The sequence below is a fragment of the Plectrocnemia conspersa genome, unplaced genomic scaffold, assembly GCF_051122295.1.
Source record: "Plectrocnemia conspersa isolate PC_06_02 unplaced genomic scaffold, ASM5112229v1 ptg000011l, whole genome shotgun sequence".
In the NCBI taxonomy this organism is placed as follows: Eukaryota; Metazoa; Arthropoda; class Insecta; order Trichoptera; family Polycentropodidae; genus Plectrocnemia; species Plectrocnemia conspersa.
The window spans coordinates 4,171,015-4,194,617 of NW_028277175.1; the positions used below are offsets into that span (position 1 = coordinate 4,171,015).

At 31.0% G+C, this 23,603-nt stretch overlaps 1 protein-coding gene across 1 annotated transcript in view; it reads right to left on the reverse strand.

Annotated features, from left to right (window-relative positions):
• Positions 1–23,603, reverse strand: part of LOC148229158 (beta-1,4-glucuronyltransferase 1-like) — a 90,387-nt gene that overhangs the window by 65,902 nt on the left and 882 nt on the right. The window contains exon 2 of the mRNA XM_088198490.1: positions 3,258–3,316. The gene's annotated coding sequence lies outside the window, so the exon portion shown is untranslated. The remainder of the gene's footprint in view (positions 1–3,257; positions 3,317–23,603) is intronic.

A 23,603-nucleotide genomic window follows, 5' to 3' on the forward strand; every position in this document is an offset into this window, starting at 1 on the left:
AATTATATGTGAAATGACTTGTTGATTTTTTAAATTTACTTCTTAAAAAATAAACAATCGAAAAGGTAATTTTTCTACTTTATCAGTAGCAGTTTTCTAAATCATGAAAGCAGAATATAGTGCTTCGAAATCACACAGATATACGCCGATTTTAAAGAAAACAAACCTTAAAATACTTATTATAACTAAATTACACTTTATCAATAATTATTACTTGATAGCCCCCAATTTTAAACACGAGAAAATCCATCCAAACTCTCATCAAGTAGAGCAATACCAACCGTCAACAGAGACTGAAAAGACCGAGAAATCAGCCGCTTCCCTCTTCACGTCAACCCTGATCCAGCTACGACGTCCGAAATCCATCTTGAGGTTTTTGCTCATTGGGAATCCTAGTGACAATGGCGCTCGTTTCGGCGTCTCATTTTTTACAGCTTTCAGTCTTAGAATCAGTACCAGCATAGTACATCCCTCTATCAACTGCAATTATCCATTGTAGTTCAGCTGCATGCAATCCAACTACGCATTATCGACCCATTCATGGGTCTTTGTCAATCTCGTACAACCCCGTACTACTCTCCTTTGTCCGCGATGAGTTTCGTTCAACTGACTAGTTTTCCTTCTCCCCCTGTTTAACGTCACGTGCAGGCAGCGGGCCGCGTTTCCAGACCCCTGCACGCCTCGTTAAGCTCCACCTATTAAGTATCGATCGTTGCAGGTGTGCTGTTATTGTTGTCATATTATATATGTATGTCATAATACACTTGGAGCTTTTCACACGCGCACTCTTCACTTAAGTGTGCAAATGTTGATTTCGTACTCCACTTCTGCGATTCGGCTACGGTTCCTCGGATCGATACTGTGTCATGTGCATAATTTACGATCCACGTGCGCAGCCAAGTCAAGGTGTAGTGGTGATCACGCGATCGAGTCACTTTTTCAATTTTGACCGAACAATCTAAGTCCCGATCAGCGATTGTATTAGCTAGTACACACATATAATGCGTAAGCTAAAGTTTCTGTACTCTTCGTTAACTATGCAAACTTTTAATAAATCAAACTTACATTTAAAACTGCGCAAACTAATAACCATAATTAAAATAAACAAATTTATATAAAATGTGAACACACACGATCACGCTACACTAAGCGACGAAAATTAACTAAAAAATATACACACTACATAATGCACGTAGATACAGCACAGATTTGCCTTTAATTTTAGCTTATAAGTTCGATTCGTCCGATTAAAAAAAATAATAATAAGTAAAACGATCGATCACTTCAGTTTCAGCTTTCATAAATACGTTAAGCTCCGCGATAAATGTCAAGGTTGATTATAATATAATATATATATACATACATGTATATATAATATAACAATAATTGGATTATAAAATTTAACTTCTGCGAATAATATCCACAAATACAACACGTATTAGAAGTAAAAACAACTTAAGAACAATAAAAAAGTTATAAAAAAAATTGTATGATTATGTTTTTGTGTTTTAGAATTAAGTCAGGAAAACTAATATATGTGTATGTTATTCTTGGAATGTATTACCCCCACAATAATGACTCGTGACATGTGAGTGGGCAATTTACTAGTCTTAAGCGATACATTATTATAAAAACCAGTATAAGTTAATCGAAAATTTTCTATGTGTATTCATTTAATTGATCTAATCCTAAATATTTGTGAACTGCCTAAAAATTAAGGACTGTATATACATATATAGGTATCTACAATATATATCTACTATTAATATTACATTAAGTTATTTAATTATAGTTACAAATAAATTATGAAATAATTAGTAAGCATATTTATATAAAATGAGTATTATTTCTTGCGTTATTCATGAACCAAAGTGTATATTATATTTTTGGGGATCATCGATTTAGATATAATGAATACTTACAAGTAAGTATTAACCACCAGACTGAAAGTCTGATATTAATTATAAATTATTATATGTAATATAATTTATAACCAATAGATGTCATTTTTGAACAATGATGTTTTTAATAATAGCGCATTTTTATAAGTAAAAATTCGAGTGCCGCCGCCGAGGCTTTAACACGCAACCTCAGAGTTACTAGTCTGAGACGAAACAACTTATTCCGTGCGCACTGTACGACGTCTCTGCGGATGCGTATTATCAATTAGAGTATGCGTGGTACGAAAACGATCCATGATCCATAATTATTCAAATTACTTGCTCGGATGGACGTTTATGTCGACCGGAAAATGGACTTAGCGCACGAACTGAACCACGATTTTTGAAATAAATTTGCACAATTTGCAGGCGTTATTCTGGTGTAGTTCTATTGATGGTGAAATGGCAAACCAAACTGAGCACAAATCAGCTGTCAGCTGGCAAAAGCGTTGCCAAATCTAAAAATATTTTTTTTAAGAAAACACCTTTATGTATCAATAAAATTTTTGAACTATTCTGTACCATAATACAACTGAACGAGAACAACCGTTCATTTATCATCTCCTACTACTCTCCCGATAAAATTGTTTTATAAGCAGTAACGAGTCTATTCGCTACTACCTAAAATTACTTAGTCCTGAACAACTTTTTTCAGTAGAATTCATAATGCTGTAAAGTATTTTTTCAATTGTTCGAAAAATACTTATTATACTACATAGTAATATTTCATAAACGTGATATTTATACAAATAACAGAAGCATTAGCTACATCTGTATTGAAATCTGTTGAATAGTGATTTGTACATATGTATTTACAGTGGAATGAAGCTTTTGTGCTATTAATAAATAGTGTTCGCCTCTAAAAATTGAAATTGTGTTATGATGTTGAAAAATACCATTTTGTAATATTGTGAAAATAGCTACCTAAAAATAATGCAGTTTATTTTTTTTAATTTAAACGCTTCCGATCACAAAAGCGAATGGGCGCCATTGGAGTGACTCAAAGCAGCAAAACAATCCTACAGAAGAATGTCAACAGTGAGAAATGAATCAAGCAATGACAATAACCTGACATAAACAAAGCCCGTGTCAGATGCATTCCTAAACTCTTCAAAACATAATAGGTCCTTAACACACATACATACTATAAAATTGCTGCGGGCGATAAATGTAATATCATTGTTAATCATTATTTACGATACAAAACGGCCGTTTTGTACTATAATGTATTCATAACCGGTTTTAATGTACGAATGTACATATATAAGAAAACATTTACCATATTTCTAATAATAAAAAAAAATATTAGTTACTCACCGGAATTGTCAACTGCAGTTACTTTGCGAGATTAGATTGGACGGGTGGATACTGCGAATCTGCAATTAAAAATAGAGACAAATATAGTTCGAACAATGGAAAATTGTAACATAAACGGTTATCGTTTCATGGAAACTATACACATATATAAATTGCACTAATCTGAGCGTTATGGAACGCGCCTTGAACAGTGCAGTTTAATATGATAACAGGAAACGCCGCATAAACAGTTGGCCACGAAAGTTTCAGCAGAAATGCGGTATGGCACTGTCACTAGACTGTGCATTAGAAATATTACGGCTTATAATAAGTGAGAATTGTATGGAAGCATATCTAAACCGAATTTTGACCAATAGGTGAACTAAAAAACAATAATTATCACTTCTCAGAAGTCAAAAATCCACGTCAAAAGCAATAAAATCATGTGAAAACGCTCGGTAACGACATAAAAGCATCTCCTCAACGGACATTTAAAAAAGTATTACATTGACAAACATATTGAATGCGAAATGACAAGTGCGAGGTTGCAAAAGTTGTCTAGTAAATAGTTGTTTTTTTAATAATTCGTTTCCATTTTTCAGATCAAATTCATAATTTCTTATCAAAAGCAATAAAATCGTGCCGTCGACGTTGCGGTGGAAACGCTCTGTTATCTAGCGTTTATATTAAGACTTTATATAACAATATAACGACTTACAATAAATGAGAATCAAATGAAGCATATCTAAGCCGAATAGGAGAGCGCAAAAAAGCGCTCGTTACCTTCACTATAAATAAAACTGTTACCACTAAGCATTAAGTTTTGTACTTATATTTTGTATTATGCTATCGTCAAAAAATCAGGAAGCAACAACAATGGTTTCGTTTACAGAAAACCGCCCGGAAGAAATACTCATGTTTTATTAGAGGGGGCGGTGTTTGACAATACGGCCTAATTCATTTTCTCATTCATCCAATTCGTCTGTGGGAGAACGATTAAGAGAAAAACGTTTGTTTACCTAACAAGATAAAGAGAAAAATACTCATTTCGACACAAATTCACACATTCATATTTAAAAAGGTATTGTGATAAAAATATGATATAATAAAAACCCAGTAGAAATCTGAGAACTGGGAAAAAAATTTATTTCGAATTGTACACAATTTTTATTAACCTGAACTCTTCCGCATTCGACACCGCCGTCCGATACTGACACTTTAATTACATTTGCAATTTTTTTAATACATATAGGATATTTTATGAGCTTAAATAGCGCGTTATTTGAATATTGAATAAAAAATGAATTAAACATATGAATATATTCGTAATTTTTTCTCCGTTTTTACCGATATTAATATATTTAAAAATCATTTAATTGACCGTAAAACATTATTTAATTAAAAATGAATTATTATTTATATTAAACATTCATTACTTTCATAAACGTTAAATTTATGATTTCTATAAAATATGCATATTGTGTTTATTGATCATTGACATCATTTCAGATATTTTCAATCATCACAATTAAGACCAGCTGCAATTGAATTACTTCAGCAAAATTGATGGGATATTTTAAAAAGTATACATAATGTTTGGAACGAATTTTACATGTACAAAGATCGGATCCTTATCGGCTTTTGTTTTATGCGGATTTACGCCTGTTTTTGAGATAAGCGTTAAACGATAATAAAAGGTGGGCCTATTCAATATTTTGTTTTGTTCAGCGAAAGAATTCTACGAATTTCGGTCATAGTAGATACGGCCGATAAACATTTTATTTACAGATGTTTTTCAAATGCGTTTTTTTAAGAAGCGTCTTCTTGTTTTACATTTCGAAACGAAATAAAAGCGTATAACGGACCATGGATTTTGAGTATATTGAGAGAAAAAACGACTACCTGTGCTGCTCAAGTATACAAATTGTGGTGAACCCAATTGTAACGTATTCGGTGTTTTTTGGATATTTTTCATTTGAGTTATTTTCTGTTGCAGTATTATAATGCTTATAATACAGCAACGGAAATTTTACAATTATTAAATAAATAGTTCTACAGTATTTTATTTCGTACATTAACTTGTAGATTGATTCATATAAGCGAGCTACTAGGTATTAACATCATCAATAAATCGATTGACACAGTAACAGTTTAGTGAGGCTCTAATTTCAGATAATTATACGTAACTACAGAAAAAATAGTAATAAAAACTATTATTTCAATAGCAAAAATGTTTATAACTTTCAAACTAATTTAAATTTTTAAATAAAAAACTAGTTCGAAAGTTATAACCATATTTGTTAAACCATTAGCAAACTTATTTATATTATTATAAATTATATATTTAAATAAATTAAATTATATAGATACGTTTATGGGAAGTATTAAAATTCTCGAGTAAATCGTAACAATTTATAGACACAAATAATTAAAATAAAATGCACATTATGATATAGGGAAATTGAGTAAATTACTATAAGAGTTGAATTGATATAAGCAAATTGTAGAACTAATTATAATATTTTATAAATGAAAAATATACCTATTGTAAGTTCAATGAATTATGAGTCAGGCTTAATAATATTATCACCTCTTCGCAGTCCATCAAGACAATTGACAGGTATAAAGCTTTTATTAAAATTGACGCATTGACTATGAAAAAAAAATATGTCGCAAAAAAGCACAATAAACAAAAATGTCATTGTTATAACGACATGTTTAGTGTCTTCACAAACACACACAATAATGTATTGCATTAATAGACAGGCTGAATGCGAAATGACAAGTGCGGGGTTGCCAAAGCTCCAACTGCCATGCAGCGCAAATATTATAATAAAACAACATTTCGTAATTGCTCGTCACGGTAAAATTGGACGAGAAAGAAACTCCCCCAGGCATCAAGAACTTTCACTTGGATTTGAGAAAAAATATAGTTCATCTGAATTTGTATTAAGGAGCTACGTCGTTTATATCCAGATACTAGGGAGACCGAAGCAGACGCTTCCCTCTTCACGTTAACCCTGGTCCAGCTAAGACATTTTCAGAGATGGCTAGATTCTTCAGAAGCAAACAAGGCTACAAAAACCTCAAGTATATATAATAATTACCCAAAAACTATACGTGGACTCAAATTGTTTCACAAATAATTTATTACAAAATATCCTTGCCTAATAAAAGAAACGCGTGTAAAGTAAACTCAAATACGTGGTAGTTGACCCTGTCGAACAATAATACTCACATAATTTACCCTATGATTCAGAGTTCTTTCGGTCAAACTAGAAAGCGCCTATCGTTTATTTAACGACGACCCACCCCTCGTCGAGGTTCGCAAAAAGGTAATATTTCACGACGGGTCGTAAAATGCTACGCGTGCGCCTCCTAATTTCGCCGATGGCGACGAAAACAGCCGCCGAGCCTTTTAATCGTTATTTTTTTTATTTTTTCACTACTCGACCTCGCCCAGTTGATCAGATTGCCCAATTATTTGGCCGGTGCCGAGTGAAGCAGAAATCATCTCGTTCGTCCCAAACGTGGGCCGAGGCATCCTGTCGCTGATTATTGTTTCCAACGATCCTTAATAATAAATTTTATGAATATGACGCGTTAGCTATAAATATTCCGCGCTTCCGTCGCTCGGGCAGGTGAACCAAAATGACATTTTAATGACACGCCCCGGGACTGACGCATAACGACCCCATTTCGCACAACAAATATTATTATTTGTTTAATTCAATAAATTATTAAACGTTCGCGGCACCCGTCACTTGACCTTACCGATATTATTGTATTTCATTGACCGTGACAGTGTAAGCCCCGCTTAAGTAAATACACTAGGTTAGTAACCTATATATACAACTAGCATTGTTATCCACTGCTTTATCCAGGAAAAAAATTGTCTAATATTTATTAAAATAAATTAAATTAAAGTCGTTTTCTTATTGATAACAAAAACCGCAAAGTCAATACAAGAATAATATATCCGGCTCCCACTACGACTCCTCTACAAATTGTATATGTTTATTGAATGCAAATTTCCTAGAATAATTGTTGAAAGACATTAAATCACTTTAGCCCTCCAAATCAGACATTTAGAAGTCCAAAAGCATGTATTTCATGCCCAAAACAGTTTTATCATTACAGTCCAAAAGGCAAAGGCAAATATTTATTGATATAAAATTATTGGTTAAAATGTATTCAAACCGAATTTTGATCAATAGGAGGGCGCAAAAACAATTATCACTTCTCAGAAGTCAAAAATTCACGTCAAAAGCAATAAAATCGGGTCAGCGCCGTCGCAGTGGAAACGCTCGGTAACAAGCAATAAAACAATACGCAGCGTAGAAGTTGTAATATATAAATTAATGAACAATAATATTATAGTATTTGTATGGAAGGACAAAATAATCTTCACGATGTAGACTAGACGTGGCTTAGCAAATATATACTATTTCCAAATAGTAAATTCCTATATTATGTATAAAAAACTGGTGAAAGAAAAACAAAGAAGATGTTTAAAAACGTAATTCAAATCATATCTTCATATGAAAGATTGCTTCGAGAAATATCATACGATGGACAAATAATATAACTAAAGATCAAGTATATAAATATGTAAATAATTGTAATGTACATACATAAATATATTTAGTGTTTCATTTAGCAAAGTAATAAAAACAACAACAATAAATATGTTGAGTACCATTGGTATTGTGCGAATTACAATAGTGAACAATTAACTAAATAATATTAACAAGGATAGAGCGAAACATTCGTTCCTTAGTCATTGCATTCTTGAGTGGGGTTTTTTTTTTTCAGGGTATACCCTAAATTATTTATATATATGTATATATATATATAAAAATAATAGATAAGAAACCTAATTTTTGTGATTAAATAAATTGGACCGCAGTGGATTCAATAAGAAAAAAGTTTTTATCCGGTAAAGGTTAAATATCAAAGACGGGTATGCGGGTATTTCGAAACTTCGTTTCGCGATGCTTATCGGTTAAAAGCGGGAGACGAGGACGAAACTTTTTTTGTATAGTGATGTTAGATTTGCTGATTTCGTTTATCTACGCTTATCGTAAATATTTACTATTTAGAGCAAGAACCCACTTTACCACTTTAACACGGTCGACTGATTATTTTACTAAAAAAATTACTAAAGCAATTACATAGATCTGGTTATAAAATGTTACATTTTTAATATAAAAAAGTTTTAAATTTATTCCTATTTTTTTGCTTCCAAAGCCAACATATTTTTTTTTTCTTAGATTAAAATTTCCGCTCATTGTGTTGACGAAATTATTGGTGATTATGGTTTGAACTATTCATTAGATGCCTATTTTTATACGGCCCGCGAGCTAGGAATAGATTTTAGATTTTTAAACTCTCTAAAGTCAAGTTGAAGAGTTGTGAGATAAAACCGAATGTGGTGCTCCTATTGCTTCGCATTCCGCTGTGACGCAGTTATAATTCGACAGCGTCTTCAGTGTAACGCTTTTTACGGTATTTTATTATTCGTGGATATTCGTCTTGTCATTGTCAAAGCCGGAAAAGAGACTAATGGACTTTGAATATCGTGCTTAAAGCAGAGTGGAGTGTAAATTATTTTGTTATCAAATTAAATGACTAAGCATTATATTTATTGTGCGATGACATTTTCTGTGCTAAAAGAATACAATATATGTCGTCATTAAGCACTCGACACAATATTCACAACTTGCAGAAAAGTTTAAAACGGATATTTTTCATCATAACCATTTTTTTTTTTTTGGCGAGTAGCTAATTTATTAACTAATAAAATAAAGCCATTTACCAGTAGTAAATAAATAAAGTCGTATATGATTGTTGCAGGCTTTCGGTGAAAACAGTTGTTAGAAGTGTTGAGCACATTGTGAGTAACATCAATAGGCAATTTAATAGGAAAGAAAATGATTTCAGAAGATTTTCTTTAGCTTCACCCAGTGGTTTTTAAGATTTTTTACTCTCAATGCCCTTGCTAAAATCAATGTTTCGCCCTTGCTAAAATCAAGTTATAACAAGTTAATTTTGTGAAATAGCGAATATTTTTTATAATTAAAGGGTTAGATAAAATATACTACAATAAGTAACTATTTTGGGGGTTTATGCAAATAGTTAGTTACTAAGTGAGTTACTGGTTGGCGCTACATTGAATTTATTAAAAAAAAATTTAATTTGCCTTTGTATGAAAGGCACGACACCTCCAGGGCGCCGTAACGTACACTTTATGAACCATTGGCCTTACAAAAAACTGCTTAGTTGCTTTTGGCAAAATATATTTCCAGGAACTATGCGTAATCTAGAAAGCCAAATGATCCAGAGGCGTTTCTTATATTCCGGAATGGAAGTTATTCACTTTATCGATGGAACAATGAAGGCGGTGGATTATAACACGGTATTTTTTTCTTCCCTTTAACATTTTCATTTAAATTTGAACTGCAATTTCATGGATCATACACCCTATGATGTTATAGAATTTTTTAATGAATATCAAAGCTTTTTTAGTATTAATCAAATTTCACTATGTGATCATAAATTTTCTTTGTTCGTTAAAAGCTAATACTTAAATAAGTATTTAAAGAGTTTAAAAAATACTTATTTAAAATATGATATATATAAAAAATAAAATGATTTTTTTGCTCGCTACTGAATACATATATCTAGATTTTAATCTGGCTAAAAAGTGTTTACTTAATGCTTATAACGATTCTATGCATCTCTTCAAAAATAGATTTCGTGCACATAAACCAAAGACAATATATTTTATGTATTTATATATGATACAAAGTACTCCCCGAGGGGATAAAAACATCAAGGAGCTTATGAAACCGCTACGACGATAATGTTGCATGGAAAATGGAAACTTTGTAAACATTTCAAAGTAAAAATGTATTTGAAACAATAAAAACATAAAAAACACCACACGACATGAACTTTGTTTATGTAATAAATAACATATGTATACAACTTTAAAAAGGTGATAGGAAACACATTTAAACTGGTGGGTTTAAATTGATTGATATGTGTATATTGTCTAAAATTAGCTTATGGTTACTTACACACAAATTATATATAAAAAACATAAACATAACTTCACACTATGTGCACTTCAAAGTACTTTTGAGGGCCGTTAAGTTAACTCATTAGATCTATAATTGGTCGATCGGAGAATAAATAAGCGCTCGTCAACCGACCCCGAGTGCCATATAATATAGCTTGTAATAAATAAATAAAATATTGTATTTATTATGTTTATTTGTTGAAATATATCAAGATTTTCCTACAAATATAATTTATGCATCAAATGAAATAAAAACCAAAAGTACACTTGCGATAAAGATCAGCTTTATAATGTACGTATTTTGAGGGTGAAAACCCTTGAAAAGTATTACTCAGCTATACACAAATACAACGTATAACGGGAAGTGTTATACATAGGTATATCATGAATCAATTTTCAACCTCGGCGTGTAACCACGTTCGAAATTGCGTGAAAGGAGTTTGTCCACTGTTACAAATACTACAACGACAACAAAAAACGATTCAACTGAAAACGGTCTTGTCGTTCAAAAGCCTAGCGTACATACACCGATTTTACGGTTTCGCAGAAGTCACAAAAGCGCAGCAGAAGAGTTCAATCAGAGAGGCGAAAGAAGAAGAATAGACTCATTTGTAGGCTGACGCCGCGCAACGATCGTGAATCTATTTACATGAGCGTGATTTTATTGGAAGGGCCGTATAATTGCTGTCGCCGGCGCGAAATGGGGTCGAGATCAGATTAAAATAATAATAAAAAACGTACCCATCAATCATTGCGCCCCAGGCGGACGTTTTTCTTGCGCGTACTTCTCCTTGCTTTTAGCCAAAAGTCGAAAAGTTTAATAATGCTGTGTACGCAAAGTATTGAATTTTCATTGTTTGGCGTCGAGTTCAACGGCCGATTTTTTTCTTCGACACTCATTCCACAACGAATTGAAATAGAGAACGATTTCATGAACGGTCGTTACTCCTACGGGATTTCATTGTACGTATGTAATTGTATTTGACATCAAGAAATTATATGTATAAAAAAATATACAGCCTGAATTTTTCAGAAAATTAAACTGTGTTGGAAACATATCACAAATACATTAATCAAGATATATAATCTGAGTTACATTGTTAAAAAATGTGTGTGAAATACATACTTTACAGCTGAGTCATATCATAAATCTAACATAATATTGTGTTTCTTGACCATGAGGGGCATATAAAAGTCGGGTAAGCATTCGAATTAAATAATGAAATTGCAAATAGACTAATTTTAAAAGTATGTTGCTAAAATAAAATTGCTTGTGTGTTTTTATAAGAAATAACAAACACGGTGTTTTGGAAATCTATCACAATATAATGATATAAAAATATTGACGTATCCAATATTTCTACAATTTCGTCCGGAAAGAGCAGTGTGTAAAAAAGATTTATTTTATTATGTTATTGTCTATTATGGAAAATTTTGATTTCTATACTTTTTGTCTAGGATTTTTACTAACGGAGCTACAAATTTTTCAATTCAATTACATTATTCTTCACCATTTTAAAACAATATGGTGAATCAGACTGGCTAACACAAGATATATTTTTAGAATAAATTTCATGACAATATAATAAAAACTAAAAATGTTAAAAATAAATTTATTTATTTTTTATTTTATTCTAATTTCTATTATAAACGTTTTTGAACTCTTTACATTTTTCTTTGAGATTTTTTTAATGTTTTGTTTAGCCGTCATTTTGAAACAAATACTGTTTTTTTAATTATCAATATTATACTACTACGCACTTATAGTGTCCTTAAACTCAACATAAATAACAAAAATATTACAATTTATATACTTTTTACGCTCCACGTTTTTATCAAAGATTTTTTCTGAAGTGACGAATTTAAAAAAATACGAATAACCGACATTTTAAAACAAGATGGCGAACAAGGCTGGTTAACAAAAGAGTCCGAGATAATTGCAAAATCTATTTTTATAACAAGTTTTATGTAAATATGAATACAACTACGGCCCTTATCGTGTCCATTAAAAAATTTTTAAAACATTTTTAATTTTTATTTAAAAAAATTTTTTACCTCTACGTTTTTATCTACTTTTTATTTTTTTCATATAAAAAAAAATAATGGTGCGATTTAACAGGGAATAATTTTAAGAGATATATGCATTTAAATAAATACTTCATACCATAAAACGAATTGTTTTGGCATTTATGTAAAGTAAATCTTCATATTTTTTCGGAAAAGGATTCGCTACAAAGATCTATTCATGGGGTGTTCACTGTTCTGATCAATGCTCGCTCGTTACCGCTCGTTCACACTTAATCTGCACAACAATAACACACACACAATTGCGCATTTAAATTATTCTCAAAATTTATAGACTGCTTTTTGAAATAGCCGATATATTAATTTCACTAATTTAGAACAATATAAATACAATTACAATACTTAAAAACCCACATATATAAATAATAAAAAAGAAAATTATTCAATTTTAATTTATGTTTTTATTAAAAATATTTTTTTTTTGAATAAATGATAAGGATGGCTAACGAAATAAGCTGAAATAATCACAAAATCTATTCTTTGATTTTTTTTTTATTTAAATATGAATACAATTACGGCACTTATCGTGTCCTTAAAAACCCACATAAATAACAAAAGTGACTCAAAATTGCTTCGAATTTTAAGTCTTGGCCTTTAATATAATACCATCACATAGCAGCACGATAGACCATTAACTAATACTTGAAAGATCTGAGTTAGATGCCCATAGTGATTTTTAATTTCTTAAATGTCTGGAAGATCAGAATTAGTGATTATTATATAATATTAATTCTGATTGATTATCACGAATTAAGTGGCTATAATATTCTAATTTCACGGACGAATAATTAAAATTAACTATTGATATTAAGCTGTCTTAATAGTTGATAATTAATAAAATATATTGCACTAATTTCAGTCTGATGTCTCACTACATATTTAGTAGCTAGTAGGTTAACAAAAAATATTTACATTGAATAAATCTGAGAATGTCCCTCATAGTAATAGGCAATGAAAAATATGATTCAATACAATTTGATTTCAATAAATATAGATTTTTCACCCACTTGATTTAAGAAAATATAATGAGGCGACATTTAGACGTTTAAAGCAATTTAAACAATTTGTTTACGATGATGCGTTCACAGCTCGGCTCATTAACAGCCGAACAAACTTGATCTACACTACACGTAAACAATGCTTTGAGTTCAAACAAATAGTAAGACACCACATATAGTCCAACACAGTGTATATAGACCCTACATGTACTACATATAGTTCACACAATACAAACAGTGCCTCAAATACACACGCAGAGAATCATAGGTATAGAAATATCTAACCCAGGGTGCGGACTTGGATCGTTGGCGACGATTTTTCAAAATTCTACGACCTCAAACCACCGAAAAAATGTATAAAAATTGACGATTCGCGTGACTCGTCGACATTATACGGACCCGGTCAGAAAAGGCGTAATTTTTAACGGAGCCGCAGCAAGGTCGAGGCCCCGTAGTTATTTTCAATTACGCAACCGAATCGACGGCTTTCCAACCAAAGATGGGCGTGTCTAGAAACTGAGGAAGAGTTCAGTTTTCACTTTTTCCGCAAGGTCGCCGCGTCCGGAAGATGCAGTGGTGACTTCCATTGTTTTGGAGGTCGTGGGTTCAAATCCCACATGAACTCTTAATTTTTCATCACTAAAGATTACGTTTTTCTATGTTCATATTTCAAATTTAGATGATGAAGAATGATTTTAACGACGAAAGGTGTATGAAGGTGAAAAAATTTAGCATCTAATGTGAAAGTCGATGAAATTTGCAGCAAATTTATTTTTATCAATTAAAGGAGATATTAATATGGCTTTTTATGCCATTGAACACCTTAGATCCATTAAAAATTTGCAATGGAACGAGGTTTTGAAGACATTAAACATATTATAAAACTATTTATTGTAAATTTTCCGTCGCAATGCTTTAGCCCAAGACGTTACAACGGGGTAAACATAATAAACAACCAATAAGTAAGTAGTGAGACAGCAGATTGAGTTATGTTACTCAGTGAAATATATTTTATTAAGTATAAACTATTATTATAATCGTCACCTAGCTCGATTTTATTTTTCAATTATTGATTAAAAGAATCTAGGAAAACCTAATTTGTAATGGTCGATCAGAATTATAATTATATATTGATTATTAATTCTGATCTCTCAGGCACGATAAAAATAAAAAAAAACAGTAAGGTTCATACATTAGATTCTCTTTATGCACGATCCAAGAAAACGAACCAATTATTTTTTTACACTGATTTTTTTCAACAACACGGTTACAAAATATAAATAAAATATTTTAAAACACTATGATCTTTTGTAAATATTGAAATAATATATTTTTGCCATTCGGCGAATTTTAAAATGCTGAATATGTTGCGATTCTCTTTTTACACAGGGGACACGCTCCGGAGCCTACCGTGTAAAAAAAGATTAAGTGTACCATATGAAAATGAAAGATAGGTTTCAATACTTAAAATCAACACAAAATTAATTTTTAATTTATACATAAAACTATTTTCATAAATTACATACATAATAAGTAGTAAATTTACAAGGTTTACGATTTAAATTTAATTTAATATACATAAAAATGTTAATATGCTGAATGAATATATGTATGTATATAAATTAAATTAAAATCGCAAACATGTAAATTTACTACTTATTATGTATATAATTAATGAAAATAGTTTTGTGTATAAATAAATAAAAAATTTTGGAACCTATCTCTCACTTTCATATGTGCACCTCATCTTTTTTACACGTTTTTTTTGCAAGGTAGCCAAAAAGAGAATCAGGTATCAGAAGCAGTCGATCAAAGACGATGATTTTCTGCACCTTTTGTTCCAAAAGAAGAAAGATTTCCCGCCCGTATTTTCAAAAATATTTTAACTAACAATACAGTAAATGAATGAAAATAAAAAAAATTAATGGAACAAAACGGTTGTTGTGCACAGTCGTCTTATTGATTTTAATTAGTACAGCAGAATCCCCAATAGCACGGTAAAATGGGGACGTGCCAAAGGGAGGATATCTCACCCACGCCCTTGATTTGTACGTACGTATTGCAAAAAATTGTACGAGTATTTTCTAGTCCCCCAACTACACGCACCCAAATAGCACGTTTACAATTTACAGTGTTATTATGGGGTCTAACGCAATACGGAAAAGATCATTTAAAAGCTTGAAACACGAAATAAGTTCGAAATACTTCCCAAAAAAATATGAAGACGACAATAGTTAATACATCTTCCTTCAATATCTTGAAAGATAATGTTCCGACTCTTGAATCCTTGGATTTTTTCACAAAATTCGCAAACATGTATCAACATTCAACAATATATTCCAGAATGAACTTAGCAATAAAGCATTCAGTTTGACTTTGAATGAATGGATATTATTTTTTCACTCTTTTTTATTAGCAATCGATAAAAAATAATAATGCCAATATCGATATATACTATTTTTCTCACGATATTGTTACAATCCCTAGAGACAACCCACAAAGACCAGAGACCAGAGAGACTCAAGCGTTTCGAGAGGCACAAACTTCGTCAAGGAATCTTCTACAAACATCACTGCAATGACTACAAATATATATTGATCCTGACACCACCGCCTAATACAAGCACCTGCATTTTATTTGTTTATATATGGCGTTAAACTGACTGACTAAGTCACACCATTCGGCATTCAAACAATTTCTTATATCTGTTCGTTTTTATCCGCGATTAATGTACATAAATATACTGCCAATACTATTTGATCGATGGAAAAAATACATTAAAATTCACGATATGATGAACGTTTGGAATTTGTCTTTTGTACCAAAAGTGAATCTTAGCTCGTACACACATTCTATGTTATAATCGTTTCACTAAGAACTCGCGATTGATTTTTACGGAAATCAAAAATTTGTTCCAACATCAAAGAATAAATTCATGAAATTATTGTGATCCAAGAGAAGATGCTACTTTGAAAAGCAACAGCTAAGACAGCGCCAGAAATATGAACGCGTGAATCGGATCAAAAACAAAGTCGCGTGCTTCTATAAATACATCACCTATTTTCGCGAAGGCATCGCAGATTGTGAATGAACAGAGAGGCGGCGAAAAGCAACGACCTCGCAAAATATGGGACACGGGGGGGCGTAGTCGCAGTCGTTAACCTCCAAACCACTTTTTTTCACCATCACTTCCGAAGAGCCGAAATCGAAGCGGAGGCTGCTCCGCTAACGGTGTCCTGCCTCCAGACACGCCAGTCATCGTTCTGACGTCGTTATTCCGAAACTAATCCGATAATGGCCACGGTTGACAAATCCGCTAATTCAAGAGTAACAAGATTCACAAATTCCCAAGCCATTATGTTTTAAATACATATGAATAAATCACTGCACTAACTATAATATATTCACAAACGTGATTGTTATGTAAACTGTACCTAACGCTTAGATTTTGAAAAGGCCTTTGACAAGGTTTGTCATGGCATTTTGTTGCGAAACCTTAGACTTTGTAATAACCTAATTTGGTTACCCGGGAGTTATTATATTTAAAAGATCGCTGTCAGAGTGAGTTTTGATAGCTACCTATCACAGAAGTATTTCACCCTTTCTGGAGTTCCGCAGGGTTCAAACCTGGGACCGCTATGGCTTATATTAATCATCAAGATATAGACTTGGACATTAGAAGCTCTAACTTTTTGTTATATGGCAATGATTTGAAAGTGTTGAAAAGCGTCTGAACGGAAAGTGCCATGTCTTGTCGTTTTTATTGGAATTTTCTTATTACCTGTTTAAAAAATAACTGGCTAAAGAAATTTCCACTGAAGTCTTCGAAATTACGTTCAATATGTAGTGGAAATGCTACCTAAATTTAAATAATATTTATATTCTAAGATGCTTGGCTTTGTTATAAGGAACGCGTTTCGCTTCGCTATTCATCAGTGATTCGCGTCTTTAATAACACTTTAGTCCATAGCACTCAGTGCCAAATATTTTTAGATAGGATTTCTAGGACGACTAGTTTACAGAAAAATTCAATTATTATCATTTTCTGTACCCAAGCGTATTTTAATTATGATTCGTTGCGTTCTCCTAAAAAGTCCTATTCTCGAGATTTTCAGCAAGCAATTTAACGAATCTTCAAGCAACGCAATCAAGGCAACTTTTCATGCCGTATTCCGTGAGAACAACGAGTCATCCAGCTTCTTAATACGGTGGCATTTTATGTAGTGTTATTTAGAATCATTTTTATAAAAAAAAAACTCGAGTTTTGCCATTTTCCGTATAAATACTTTTGAAATGAGTCATACTAATAGTATTATTAAATACATTAACAAAATAAGGTTCATAGAGCAAACCGATATTACCTAGGGCACTGAAACATTTAGGATCAACCCACTGGTTCATAACGTCTAGATATTTCAGTTCTAATCCACACAACAAATAAAATGAAAACGCGACATAATTGCTAATTATAAGAATCACATAAATTTAAACCGTAAAATGTATCCGTAGCAAACTGTGCAATCATAGATTTACTCAATTTCATACTTTAAATGTTAATTTCATGGACTGAAAAAATAAAAATAAATCATCATTCCACGAGGTCACCTTTTCAATTCCTCCAACCACTTATATTGAAATAAACACCGGTTTTATAATGTAATGTCGCTTATTTAATCACATCGAAAAAACTAAATCCGGTTGACAATTCCTTATAGCTCAAAACTAGAAACTACATAAACAATATAAATCAGGATAAAGTTGTAATCCTGACATAAATTTACACCCACTGGCAAATCCATAAAAAATACAAATAAAATTAACTTCGCCTGATTATATATAATTAACTTAGCAACCCGCTGAATGTGAGAAATAGCCATAAAATATCGATACGCCAGATACATTAAATAACACCATAATAATAAAAAATCTTCCTTTTAAAAGTTCAGCAAAATAGCAGAAAATCGTATAATTTAAAAGCTTTGGCCTATTGCCTTAGCTTAGTAAAGTTTAATCTTATTACAATCAAAAAAAATTATCGTTACTAAAAACTACTAATGAACAATATGACTTTCGCGAAATGCATTTAATTACTAATCACATTTCTAGTAATTTTAATATGAAAGAAAGCACAGGATTATTAATGTTCGATATAGAAAAAGCCTTCGATACGGTGTGGCTTTACGGCTTACAAATAAATTATCTAAATTGATCCTATACTTATTTATTCCATATTTATTTCATTAAATAATGAACTACCTACACCGCGAAAATCGGGCTATTTCTTTTATTCTATACACTAATGATATTGCATTTTTTTAAACTGACTTTAATGTACGTTTCACATTTAATTATTATAGTTCAATTTTAATTGAGTAATAAAAAAAATATAAAACCTAATTATTTTTTTATAAAATGGATTTTTTTATGAATTAATATGAAGCAATAACATTTATAACCATCTCCTAAAATTAAACCATGAAAATGCAATAAATGGAAGGAGAGCGTATAATACGTGGGTATACATCTGGACTTCGGCTCCAAAGCAATATTTAACAAAAATAATTAGATATACCATTGCTCGGTGTGGAGTAACATTTTTTTTATCTAAAAGTCATATATAACAACTGTTAATACCATAAATTAAAGAGCACTGTCGTAATATTATTAACCCACTAATCCACAAAATCGGTAATTACGACAAGACCTAACTTAAAATAAAATGCTTAATTTATCTTGTGTTATTAATATTATTTTTAAATCATTTTGTAACGTTTTAAAAAATTTATTATACTGTATTGTTATTATTTTTTATTAAACGTATAAAAAATAGAATATTTTTAATACCGATAAAATATTGTGGCTCGCGATCGAAATCTATTTTATTTGCCTAAGCTATAATATCTAAAAATAAGTGTTTCATACATTTTAGAATATTAATATTATACTAGTTTTCGTAATCGAATTTACTTGCGTTTTATTACCATAGATAATAATATACGTTTTAGTATTCTCCTATTTATGACAATGCGACATAAAATTGACTACGAGAGAAACATTCATTTAAGCAGTCAGGGACACGGCATTTAAGCTTTTTTTTCTAGGCGGGGAGGGGGGGAGCAAGTAGGCCAGTCAGTGGTCATTTATTACATGCATTTAAGGAACAGTCCAATAATTTCTGGCTTAGAATCAGGAACGTCTTAAAAAAAAATATTTTATTAAGATACATATTCACTGTAACATTCATATATTACATGTAAATAAATAATAATAAGTATATAAATGCATGTATTACTACTAATGGAAAAGTAAAAATCATATAATTTGGCTTGCATTTGCCAGATAAATTATATTTTCACTGGTAAAAATATATATCTACCAGTGAAAATGTATTCTGATATGATTTCGCTGAAATTACATATTTAAAAAAATATTTTCAGGATAGATTACAGACTGTTTTTTTAGATTTATCCGAGCAAGGGGGCAAATGCCTCCACCTGACCTCCAAAATGACGTCCCTGCATGAAGTAAATTTCTGACGTTGTAAATTATTTATTTATTAAAGGAAAATCGCAAAGAAATGGTAGGATTATGTTAATAAACATTCGCGTATTAGTCAAGCTCATAATAGGGTGGTTATGGTAGGCTATTGTAATCTAAAATACTATTATATTTCTAAACAGTTAAGTTGCACTTTAATATAAACAGCTAAAGTTCAATAGCTATTTTTAAGTAAGACAAGCAGAAGGTCAAACTTTGATAATTATAATATAGAATATAAATGAGCTAAGATTCACTTTTGGTACAAAAGACAAATTCCGAGCGTTTACAACATAATGAATTATTAATAAGTGGGTTCTTTTTCATCTAACAAATATTATTGGCAGTATATTTTGATTTCCTATTTATGTACATTAATCGCAGATAAACATATAAGACGCTATCTTTGATTTTTTTACGAACGTTCATTTTGATCATATATGTAGTATACACATTTAGGCTAGTTGAAATAAAACTTTTTATGTTAAAACCATTTAATATTTGCTGTCTGTGGTCTAAATTTACCCAAACATGCTACACAAATTAACCAATTGATTAGCGCTATACTGCCAACCCGAGCGTAATATATTTGTCTTATTCATGAACAGAATCTATCGTCATAGTTTCAATCTGCCGACAGATCTACGTCTAAAAGCAAGCATCGATAAAATTAACCATCAATGTTTTTGTCGATAAATGCCGAAGCGTTTGCAAGAAACGATTTTTTAACCATCAGCATAACAATTGTTAGCTGCCAAAAAAGTCAAAATCCAATTAGGAGGCGTCAAAAGAAAAATGCAATGGATAATCGAGCGATTCGTTCGTGCGACTTTTTTTCGACCGATGCGAATCGGTCGCGAACGGCAATGAACCAATGCTCCTTCAACTTTTGAATACAAGATCTTTAATTCGTAGAAGAAATTGCAATGAAATTTCAAAGCGATTTTAAACCGTAAATATTTCCTTTACAGATTTTCAATCAATGTAGTACTTCCAAAACTTCATGTATAAAGCACATTATCATAAAATTGGGAATTAAATATACATCATAATTACCGCATGGTCAAATGTGGTACTATATAATATTATAAACGTTACCATGGCTTAGTCTTTGACAACACAGCGCGTTATTTTTAACTTATTTTTAATCATTCTCAATCAATAAGGCAAAATTTTAAATTATTATACCATTGAAAAATATAAAAAAAATAAAATAAAAAGATGACACTCATTATAACAAGTGTACACGATTCATTACACTGGTCAATGTGGAGCGACAAGAACTGTGTAGGCAGATGGGCGTGCCAATATTGACAGTGTCATTAGCGAAACGAGCTCTTCACAAAGTGTCACGTGTCAGTGTACAAGAAAATTATCGATGCAAGAAAGCGACAAATTGATCGGCGATAAATTTTACCGATTCAATCACGTCAAATTGATAGACGAAACATGATGTAAACTCATTCGTACGACTGACCGATAACAAGAAGTAATAACAGGATAAAGCGTAATATCTGCATTGACAATTTGGTTTATCTGAGATCTCTTATTAACATTTGTATGCGACGGATGAGAATCGACGCTTGTCAGCTAAAAGCGGGAGACGAGGACGAAACTTTTTTAGTGCTACGATGTAGATTACGGTTGTGACGTGTAAAGCAGCAATCTTTTCAACAAAAGATTTAAAAATTCATTACTAATATTTTAGCTAATTTTTGAAAAGCCACCATATTTTTCAAACTATTTTAAGGCAGGAATTTAAAATTTTTAAAAAATTATACCTTTAATTTAAAAATCATGAAAAATATTACTTATTTTTTATGCTTTTTTGAATTTGGCTAGAGAAATATGACAAAAAAGTTATTTAATAAAGTATTTTAAATCTTAAAATAATTAACATTTACAATACGAATTTAGAAACCAATCCAATAAAAAATATGCAGCTTTTGATTTAATAAATGAAATACAACAAAACTTAAACGATAAAAATAAAACTTAAAAATTATTTATAGACTTAAAAAAAGCTTTTGGCACAGTAGATCATAACATTTAAAGAAATTAAAACATATTGAAATAGTAGGACCAACGCTAAATTTATTAAAAATCTATTTAAATAATATACAACAAGCAGTTGTAATAAATGGTACACAAACCGGATGTGAGATAGTGAAGTGTGGAATTCCACAGGTTTCTATTTTGGGACTTTAAATGATTTAACCCTATGGAAATTTGCAGGTAAGATTCAACTGTATGCTGATGATACAGTGCTAATATATAACTTAAGAACATGCAGATATTTAATCCATATTTGGGAATGAATGAGATTGAACAAATTAACAATTAGTTAGAGTAGACACGAAAACACTGAGATTAGACATCTGAATATTAGGCGAAAGCCATTTGGTCCGATGAAACCAACTTTATAATAATTTTAAACTAAAATTAGTTAACATAAAAAAATATTAAAAACTCAATTTATTCAAAAAAAAATTTGCAATAATTTTTTGTATTTACTAGTAAATACAAAAAAATATTGCTACCCAATGTATTTACTATTTTTCAGTCCTTGTATAACAATTGTTACGTTTCAACTTGAACTATTATTATAATGATTGTTTCTGAAATTTTACAATTCTGAACCATTCATTTTTACACATTTTTACGTGTACACTTAGTTTGCATCACCGGAGTGCGCGATTTTTTAACACGGATGAAGATCGACGTTCAATGATCCATTTACATATTATGGACGTGAGACCTAAATCATCATAATACGGGGGGAAATATTGCACTGGCAACGTATGGATTAGAAACATTCATAATCTCTTACCAAGAAAAGCAGGAAAATTAATTAATTAACAGTTCAATAATAAACAGTGCTCTTCTTAGACTACCTCTACAGAATAAACTGATAGTTCCTTATAGTTTTGATCCACATAAGTTTATTTATGAAGTCAGCTTATAATTATTGAAATAGAAGGATTATTATCACTTGAAGACTATTATATATTTTGAACTACATAATAAATAACGCCGAATCAGCGCATTTTAAATAAATAAAGTTAGCTTTTTGAGCTAATAATACGTTTTACAAAGTATTGTACAAATTGTAATTCGATCCTAAAAGATAACACGCGACGAAGATTATATCAATCAAATGATAAAAATCTCGGCTGTTGTCTCGATTATATCCAATAATGTCTCGACCTATTTTAAGAGATCTACAAGTAGTTGTGGAAAGTGCATTCAAGTAATTGCACATTTTCACATCGCGCCCATTACAAACACATGAAGAAGGACATAATCATTTGTCATCAAATTACATTATAAGTTTTGCATAAATCTTTTTAGGCACTCGATTCCTTTCGAAACATATCAGTATTTGCTGCTAAATTCGTATAGTTGACATGGCACGGATAATCTAAACTAATAGTCGATTGAGCGCGTGTGTATAGTCAGATTATTGTTATAAAATACAATAATATAGTGTTTAACGCTCGATTTTCATTCTATACTACTACCCTGATTACTTCGTAAATATATTTATACATGTCATATTATTATTTAAATACCTCTATATTTGTTTTCAAATAAAAATATAATATTTTAGTTATTCCTTCGTAATGCACTTATAATCTGACATGTCAAAAAAACAATCAAACG